The sequence below is a fragment of the Onychomys torridus genome, chromosome 5, assembly GCF_903995425.1.
Source record: "Onychomys torridus chromosome 5, mOncTor1.1, whole genome shotgun sequence".
NCBI classification, from domain to species: Eukaryota; Metazoa; Chordata; class Mammalia; order Rodentia; family Cricetidae; genus Onychomys; species Onychomys torridus.
The window spans coordinates 99,616,655-99,626,433 of record NC_050447.1 but is presented as its reverse complement, the minus strand read 5'-3'; positions in this window follow the sequence as shown (position 1 = coordinate 99,626,433).

Here is a 9,779-nt window from a genome sequence, read left to right as displayed (position 1 = left end):
AGTGCTTTATTTGTGTTGTGCACAGAAAATTGGGCTATAAGCAATGGTTCACAGGGCCTTAGCTATCAAAGCCAGTGGTCCTTGATAACCTTCCTGTATCAGGCTTTTATTTTGAATCACCAATCAGCTTTCCAAATCATGACATGGAGTCTTATTATTAGTTATGAATGTCCAGCCTTATCTTAGCTCTTTAAAATCTGTTTCTCTTCATTTAGTTTTGCCTTGGGCCTTTTTATCTTTCTTTCTTTCAGTATATCTTATGTTCCTTCTGTCTCCATGGCTGGCTGGTGGCTGCCTGGCTTCTGGCCCCAGATGTGTTCCCCCTTTCTCCCTTGTTCTCTCTCTCTCTCTCTCTCTCTCTCTCTCTCTCTCTCTCTCTCTGTGTGTGTGTGTGTGTGTGTGTGTGTCTCTCTCTGTCTCTGTCTCTCTCTCTCTGTCTCTCTCTCTGTCTGTCTCTCTCTCTCTGTCTCTCTCTCTTTCTCTGTGTGTGTGTGTGTCACTCTCTCTCTCTCCTAGATTCCTCCTCTTATTTATTCTCTCTGTCCTCCAGCCCTGTCTAGCTCTCTTCTGCCTAGCTATTGGCCATCCAGCTTTTTCTTAGACCAATCATGTGCCTTAGGCAGGCAAGGTGAAACAAATGCAACCCATCTTTACATAATTAAATAAATGTAGCACAAACAAATGTAACACATCTTTACATCCTTAACAAAGGCAGCATAAACAATGTAACACACCTTCACATAGTAATATTTTGCAGCATAAATAAATGTAACACATCTTTGCCTCCTTAAAATAATATTTTACAACACCTTCCCAATGCTGTGCCCCTTTAATATAGTTCTTCATGTTGTCATGACCCACTCCCAACCATAAAATTGTTTTTGTTGCTATTTTATAACTAATTTTGTTACTGTCGTGAATTTCAATGTAAATATCTATTTTCTGATGGTCTTAGGCAACCACTGGTGAAAGGGTTGTTCAACCTCCAAAGGGGTTGTGACCCACAGGTTGAGAACCACTAATCAAAGGCCTATAAAATAGTAATAAGTGTGAAAGTGGCCACCTAAAGTTACTGAATGTAATACACATTTGCTTTACATCAGAATAAATTCTGGATCTGGCTAAAGTTGATTGAGTTTAAAAGCAACCTACGATCAGTTTTGTAGTGTTTAGTTAAGACTAAGTAAATTCCTCACTGGAGTTTATGGCTCTGTGGCTATTTTCTTGCTTAACTCCAAGACAGGCTGCCTAGAATAGTATTATACCCAACTACATAAGCTTCAATGACCAAGCTGAGTGTACATTAGGGAGAGCCTTCTCTATGAAGGGTGAGAGAATGCAATGAAAGAAAAGCCTGTTTCAACTCATGTCAATTTATCCAAACATACTTAATTTACCTTTCAAAATTAATTTTGGACATTTCTCAATCATCATGTTTGCTACCTCCACATTATACACAGAATGCTAGAAACAGACTATTCACTGAGTAGGAAAGCATGATTTTTCTCTAATTGTCATTTGAAAAAAAAAAAAATCCTCAAATGGGCAATCAAGAAGGCTACTTTGCAGGCTGTGAGCAGGCCCTAACCCTTCCTTCCTACAGATGGCACTCTAAAGCATATCTATTCTAAGGCTGAAGATCAATAGTCTGGCATCCAGGATTCAGATCAAGTGCTCAGAACTTCCAGGGGTCACCCTGCCCACTAACTGCAACTAAACAGAAGAGTTGTCTTTACTGCTACAACAAAGGCTGACATCCCCAACACAGAGCTCTGTGTCAACTGGAGGAAAAAACAAGACTAAATAAATTCATCCCCATGTCCTATGCTTCAGATCGCCTACTATGAATGCAAACAAGGGCTCCTGAGAAGAGGTCATCCAGTCTATCGATCCTTTTATGCAAAAAAATAGTAAATTGTCAGCAGCAGAACAAACAGGATCAGACTCTAGGAAGGGTATGTACTGAATACCAGTACCTTCCCTCCCAAGTCTTTAGTACCTAATGTCTTCATTCCCCTCTCTCCCTGATGGCTGTGCTTTGAACAACTTTATGGTTACCATAAAACCAGATGTAGAGAAAGCCCTTCATTTCTCAAATTCTTCCCATTCCAATATACTCCTTGCTATTTAGTATTTCACAAACATTTTTCTTCCAATATTGCACATTAAATGTGACTACTAATTTTTTTCTAAATGAATATGAACAGTACAAAGGAAAGAACAGCTGGAAATTAGATTTAGCTGGGTTTAACCTGGATTTTCAGAGTCCACAGTGATTTCTTGCAAAAAGTTCAAAGAACTTTAAAACTCTAAGGAAACAGAAGAAAAAGTTATGAGGAAAGTAACATAAAAATGACTTTCCTAAACCAAGTGAGTAGTTAGTAGCCATCTCTTGCTGCTGCTTGGAATATAAACTTTGGTGACTCTCCCCTCCTTTGACTGTAGGTATTCTAAACAAGGGGACGATGGGACAATTACATGGTTTCCAGATCCAGAGACTCCACATGCATGCCTAAATGCTATCATACCCTTGCTTCATAGACATAAAAACATTAATCCTCCTTTCTCATAGCCATGTAACCCATGTTCTTTCTCAAAGATTCCAGAGGATTTACACGTGTATGTGGCATGTCAGCAATGCCTACCCTACCAGCTACAGTATACTTCTCCTCTTGGAACATCAGTTCCAAGCTATTGGAATTCAAAGAGATTTCAATTCCCAAGAACTGCAATTCTACAATTTATGAATTTCAGTTGATTATCATGTTTAAAATAGAAAATAGTATCTTAAGCTTATTGCAAAAAATTGAGAGATAGCAACTGTGAAGAACCTCACAGAGAGAGTATAATTTATATTGTAATTATTTTGTACCATCAGGACACAAATATAAACTGTAGGTTATCTTATATTTAATAGCCAAATGAGACCATGTTCCAGATATTGGGAGACCAATCTCTGACTCCCCAGAAGTCATATCCATAGATTAGCACCTTACCTGTATTTCTCAGCCCATACTCTGCCAAAAATAACTCAATTCATACAAGTGATGCATGAAATACTTCTTTTGAAATTTATATACCAAATGAATATATATAAATCTTGCAAAATTGCAACATATAACTATTGATGACTTAGTAAATGGTGTGTTGTTTGAGTATTTTATTCAAGAAGTGGGATGAATCCAATTTAATTTAATTGCAGTTCTTTTCTTCACATACAAAGAAATTAGTTGTATCATGGAATTTGCATACACATGTGTCATACTTTCTTCTCATTCATCTCCCTCCCCATACATGGAATTTATTAAACCAAACCCTATCACACTCACATGACTTGGTCCTGTTTTCATCCTACATTCACAGTCTCATTTATTTCTGATTACCCCCTGGCTTCATTACTTACTAATTCTTGTTGTAAGTTCATAACTTCTAACATTTTAGATAGTTATTTTCTTAAATAATAATAGTTGCTTCACAAAGAGAAAGTAAAGTTCTGTGTAAATTATTTCCTTTTGAAAATTCTGATTTTTTTCCATTAATTTCTATACAGTTGAATCTTTTTTAAAGTTTCTAAAATTTTAAACATCACTTTAGTTATTGCAATGCCTTACATCCAGCAAGTGCTGGAGTGTTAACTGGGAGGAGGAGGAAGGCAAGAGACTGACTGCATAAGAGTGTGACCACTTCTGACCTTGTTAAAGTAGCCAAGAACCTGAGACTAGATATGTCCTAAGCCTAGGAAAAAATCTACTATTATTCTGCTATAGGAACATAGTAATAAAATGACTCCTAATGATACACTTCTATACCCATGGGTCAGCACCTGGTTCAGACCTCATCAGTGACCTTCTGATAGTTTAATTGGGGTGGATAATGGGAAAGTATGGCAGAGGAAGGATAACTAACACTAAAGACCATTTGAAAAGCCATTTGGAAGCCTACTACTTTAGAAGCATTCTAAAATATATACAGATAGAAATATAGATTCACATACATACAGTTATATAAACAACGTTTTAATAAAGCTACCCTACAGTAGGAAGGAGATGGGAGTTAATACAGAGGCACACAGCTGAACAATGTGTGGAGAATTAGAGACTTTGAAGCAATCAGTCCAAAGTGGGATGTCTTCATCCAATCTCTCCAACCAAGGCTCAGGGATCTCTGTAGAATAGGTGCTACAAAATATTGTAAGAACCAGTCTTTGTTACTATTCTATTGCTGTGAAGAGACCCCATCATCAAGGCAAACTCATAGGAGAAAACATTTAATTGGGGGCTTGCTTACAGCTTCAACTCATTGTCATCATGGTGAAGAGCATAGCAACAAGCAGCATGGTACTAGAGGACTAGCTGGAAGCTGCATCCTGATTCACAGGTAGCATGTACAAAGAGAGACACTGAGAGGGGCTGAGGAGAGACTAAGACTGGCATGGACTTTTGAAACCTCAAAGCCCACTTTCAGTTACATGCCTCCTCCAATAAGGCCACACCTCCTAATCCTTCCAAAACAGTTCCCTTCCTGGTGATTAAGCATTTAAAGATATGAAACTATGGGAGCCATTCCCATTCAAACCACCAGATAGCCAGAGCTGGTGGATAACTCCATGGAAACAGTGTTGTTATTTGTTTTTACTCTTTTCTAGGGGGCCTGCCACCCAGCTCCCAAATAAATCACACAAGGAGGCTTATTATTACTTATGAGTGCCTGGCCTTAGCTTGAATGAGTTTCTAGACAGCTTTCCTTGAATTAACCCATCTATTTTTTGCCTCTGGGTTTTTCCCACTCTCTAACTTCTGTAAATCTTACTCTTACTCTGTAGCTTGCTGTGTAGCTGGGTGGCTGGCCCCTGGAGTCCTCCTCCTTCTCTGGCTCCCAGATCTCTCCTCCCAATTTTCTCCTTCTCTATACACTCTCTGCCAGCCAGCCCCACCTATCCTGTCTCCTGCCTTGCTATTGGCCAGTTCTTTATTAGACCATCAGATGTTTTACACAGGCACAGTAACACAGCTTCACAGAGTTAAACAAATGCAACAAAAACAAAAGTAACACACCTTAAAATATTCTACTACAAAACAATGCTTTCCAGACACAATAGGAGTGTTGTACATAGGAACTTTACAGAGACTATGGCAGCATGCACAAGACCTACAAATATTAAACCCAGACATTGTGCCAGAACTAAGAAGGGGAAGTAGAAACAAATTCCCATCCCTACCCAAGAAGCTACTTGCAAGTGATGCCTGTAAAGAAAGGAAAAATCAGTTTTATCCAATGGAGTGTCACTGGATGTATTGCCTGCACTCCAGGGCAGCTCTGTGCCCAGGAGTAGCTGGTCACCACAAGCTAAACTTCATGGTTTATTTTTGGACTCTTTGTTTAGACAGTTTTAGTCTTATTTATCTGCTGCTTCTTTGTTCTGATTTTCATTTTTGTTTGTTTGTGTGTGTCTCTCTCTTTTTTTTAAGAAAGAGAAGAGAAGCTGGGTGAATAGAAAGATGGGGAGGATCTAGGAGGAGTTGGGAGAAGGAAAATATGATCAAAACTTACATGAAAAAATTAAATAAAACCCTTTTTAAAAAAGTATAAAGTGATTTGCCTCTCCGTATTTTCTTTATTAACCTGACTTCATTCTCACTTGAAACATTGTCAACTTGAAGACATATTTAATCTCTACATAAACCTTAGTGACTATAGATAAGTACCACAAGTACCTATGCTTCTGAGTTCTGGTACAGCTTCCACATGTAGCCAAATGGGAGCTCTCATAAGCAGACTAGGTCAGTGAAAACTACCTGTCTTCCAGATGGGGATATAGATGCTGAGCTTGTAGAACTAGGTTATTACCTCCACAGAACCCTGGGTTTGATCCTCAGCAGTGTATGTACTGGGCATAGTGGTGCATACCTGTAATGCAAGATTATGTGGGGTAGACGCAGGAGAACCAAGAACTCAATATTTAGATACATGGTGAGTACCAGGCCATCTTGGGCTATATGAGTTCTGTGAAGAAAAATCCAAAATCAAATAATAACATCAAAAAACTAAACAAAGCAACTCAACAAGTCACAGCCCTCCTTCAAGTCACAGATATAGGAGGCTGAGCAGAAGTGTTCTAAGGGAAAATAAAGGACCATAGTGTTGTTGTAGGTATATTACCAATATTTCATAAGTGGTCAGATTATAATAAAAAAAATTAAAAAGGGTTTAATAAGAGAGGGGAAATGACAAAAATTATATGTGTGCATAAAACTGTCAAATAAAATTTAAAAATAATTTCAAATCAATAAAGATATTTGAATATATCATCCAGTCTATATACTATCAGAAAACAACCCATGAGATTATTTTTCTTAAGTATGTATCCAAGACCCACTCAAGTTGTTGCTGAGGGGATGGAGAGATGGCTCAGCCATTAAGAACACTGGCTGTTCTTACAAGGGCCGGGGATTTGATTCTTAGCCCCACATGGTGGTTCACAATCATCTACAACTCAAGTTCCAGGGCACCTGATGCCCTCTTTTGGCCTCTGTAGGTACCAGGCATATATATGGTTTACATGTACATTCAGGCAAACATAAGATAAAAATAAATAAATAAATCTAAATTTTCAGTGAAATTAATGATAAGAAGTCCCTTCTCAACTGTGTTGACTTTATAAGCCTGCAGCTCCATGATCATTTTGGTCTTATAATTATTAAGATCGTGTCAAACTGACTACCATAAGATAGAATTTAATTAAAAATAATGAGACAAAGCTATTGAAGCAAATTACATTTTATCTCTACAACATAACAGGTTGGTAGAATTAACCCCCAATACATATACTGTAAAGGCAGGCAAACATAGGAGATATTTCAGTAAACTAACACTGTTACCGATTTCATTTATACATACCACCCTCCTCCCCGAACAATCGTTTAAATTTCCTTTCCCTTTCATGATCATCAGGCTTAGATAGTTTGGATTTAAACATGTTTTGAATACATTTTGGTACAGGATGTGCATGGGCAAGGGAGGCCTCCAGCATATGCAGCAAGGTGAAATGCTATCTTTAAGTGAATGTTTAGGTAGAGTCTTTCACTACTACATCTCATGCCTACATATAACTGGGACTCTATATAACTAAATTCAGGTGCATTGTGGGAAGATCCCATGTGCAGAAAAAAAAAAAAAAACAGCAATAATATGTCCTAATCCATCAATCAGAACAGAAGAACAGAGAACTACTCCTGCTATGTCTCTTGGTAGCCAAACTTCTCCTTTTCTTGAACCCCGAAAAAGGAAAATTCAAACAATAATTGGGTGCTAATGTGGCCTGCTGTTTCTTTGCTATGTATTCTGATCCTTTCTATTGCTTTTTTACTTCAGATAAAGTTCCCTTACTACTTTTGTAAATCTGCATGGACTTCTATTTCAATTCTTTGAGTAAGAACCCAAGAATCTAATGTAACAGTTAAATATGAACTACACACATCGGTCCTAAATGAACTGTCTTTCAGCACAGTTTAATCGGACTCCACTTTGTGTCTCTGAATAACTTGAATGTTATTAGAACAAAGCTTAAGAAAAACCTCATGAAAATGAATAGTTGGGATTCTCTTCCCTTTCTGAAGATGCCTCTTCCTCCCAACATGCTCTTTTCAGTAACAGAAAAACTAACGTGCTCCCCAATCCTGAAATGTTTCAGCTCCTCTCATTGAGTTTACAGTTTTGTAATCTTTAACATGTCCTTGAACTCATTCTGTTTCAGGTTCCTGTGATATCTTTTAAAATATTTATACACAGCTCATAAATTAAAATACTTATTTCATATACTCTAAGGAATGCTTTTGTTGTTTTATCTGGTAAGAAATAATGTTTAATTCTGCTCAGTACAAAATAATTCCATACTACTGACACAAAATAAAGAGTCTTAGCCAGACAACTTTTAGAAAGGTCATTCCACACAAATTCCTTCTCTTTTTACACAATAAAATAATAAAATAAGACTTAACTCTTATACAATATTTAGAGAATTAGACATGAGAGGACATTTGAGACATCTGAGATTAATTTGAAGTCAAAGAAATGAAATGTCTACTTTTTGGTAAAAGTGTGTGCTGAATGAAAGAAGAGGAGGGATGGGGAAGAAGAAAGAGAGAGAGCGGGAAGAAGAAAGAGAAAGATGGAGAAATGAAGAGAGGCAGAGAAAGAAAGTGGAAAAGGAGAAACTGGAAACCCTGGCCTGGAGTATGCAGAGATGGATCAACATGGACAGTAGAAAACAAATCCTGTCTGCCCCAAGCTCCAATGAGCAACAGAGGCAAAAGAGCAGACCCGGATCTAAGCGTAAAGAGCAGATATGGTGACTCCAGGTCTTGGTTTTCCTTTCTGATTGGTCGCAGTGGTCCTGGGTTTATTTTCATTGGGATCTTTGAAAATGCATTTACTTATCCCTGAATCAAATCACTAGGCAGAGTCATTACTAATGCCAAAGAATATGGTGCGCATTAAGAGAATGAGAATTAAGGGGCCACAGACAGCCGTATAATTGATCGCTCCAGTCAGGTCACTTGTGCACTATTTTGTTTGCCTTGCATGGCTCTTTCCTGTCTCTTCTTCTATTGAAAGTCTCTTTTCAGATCAGACATTCTTCACATACCTCTAGTACACTTTTTCTAGCAGGCAAAACTTTATAAATATACTGGTATATAATACCCACAGTCTCCACCCTGAGACTGGGGATTCACTGAAAAGGTTCTGGGCTGTCTGTTTCTTACTACTGAAAACATACCCCATCCCGTCCCATTTCCTCTTAGCATTCCTGTTTCAGGAGACTCAGAGTTTGGAAAATAATCTGTTAGATTTTGTTTACGTCCCAGAGGAACTTGTATTATCTACAGATAAGAGTCACAGCTACGGCTTACTTTTTTTTTTTAATTTAAGTTTTTTTTTTTCATTTTACATACCAATCCCAGTTCCCGCTCCCTCCCCTTCTCCTGCCTCCTCCATCCTACCCCTCAACCTCTCCTCAGAGAGAGTAAGACTTCTCTTGGGGAGTCAAGAGTCGGGCAAACTAAATTGAGGCAGGACCAAGCCCCTCCCCCCTGTGTCAAGGCATAGCAAGGTGTCCCACCCTAGGGAATGTGTCCCAAAAAGCCATTTCATACACCCAGAATAAGTCCTGCTCCTACTGCCACAGATTCCCCAAACACATTTAGCCACATAACTGTTACACACATTTAGAGGGTCTAGTTCAATCCCATGAATGTTCCCCAGCTGACAGGCCAGAGTCCCACTAGCTTGGGTCAGCTGTCTCTGTGGTTTTTCCCATCATGACCTTGACCTCACTTGCTCCTGTGATCCCTCCCTCTTTTCAACTGAAGTCTAGGAGTTCAGCCCAGTGTTTGGTTGTGGCTCACTGCATCTGCTTCCATCAGTTATTCAATGTAGGTTCTATAATGACAATTAGGGTAGTCACTACTCTAATTATAGGAGAAGGTAAGTTCAGGTACCCTTTCCATTTATTACTAGGAGTCATTTATTACTAGCTGGTGTCATCCTTGTGGATTCCTGCGGAATTCCCTAGCAACAGATTTCTCCTTAACCCCTTAATAGTTCCCTCTACCAAGATATCTCTTTCATTGCTTTCCCTCTTCATCCCTTCCTCCACTCAGCCATCTCAGTCCCTCCTGTTCCCATCCTTCATCCTTTACCTTCTACCTCCCTCCTCAGTTTATCCAGGAGACTTTTAACTATTTCCCCTCCCTGTGCACCTCCATATGTGTCCCTCTCAG